This window comes from Carlito syrichta, unplaced genomic scaffold, assembly GCF_000164805.1.
Source record: "Carlito syrichta isolate Samal-C Ts95f unplaced genomic scaffold, Tarsius_syrichta-2.0.1 Scaffold314333, whole genome shotgun sequence".
Taxonomy (NCBI): Eukaryota; Metazoa; Chordata; class Mammalia; order Primates; family Tarsiidae; genus Carlito; species Carlito syrichta.
The window spans coordinates 708,217-708,643 of record NW_007258429.1 but is presented as its reverse complement, the minus strand read 5'-3'; positions in this window follow the sequence as shown (position 1 = coordinate 708,643).

The window sequence follows — 427 nt, the reverse complement described above, 5'->3', positions numbered from 1 at the left end:
CGGCTCCCGGGATCGATGCGGCCGCCCGGAGCATCCTCCACCCTGGCGGGGCGCTGAAGGCTGGGTTGGAGAGCGGCGGCGGTCAAGGCTGGTGCCCGAGCGGGCTCCCGACGCGCACTCCGCTCCCCGTTGGACCCCTCCTCCCCCTCCTTTGCCTCCTCCCTGCCTCCTCCCCGCCCCCGTTCCCCTGGCCCCACTCCTCCTCTTCCTCCTCCTCCTCTTCCTCCCCTCCCCGCCCGGCGATGCGAGTCTGGAGCGGGTAACCGGATTGGCGTTGCAATGGCAACTGATGGAAGGGGGAAAGGCAAGACAGCCGGGCTGGGGGCTCCGGACTGCGGGCAGGCGGGCCGCTGCCGCCGCTTGACGCTCCTCCGGGGACCCTCGCGAGTTACTTTGTAAAGGCGAGCCCAGGCGCCAGAGCCCTGCG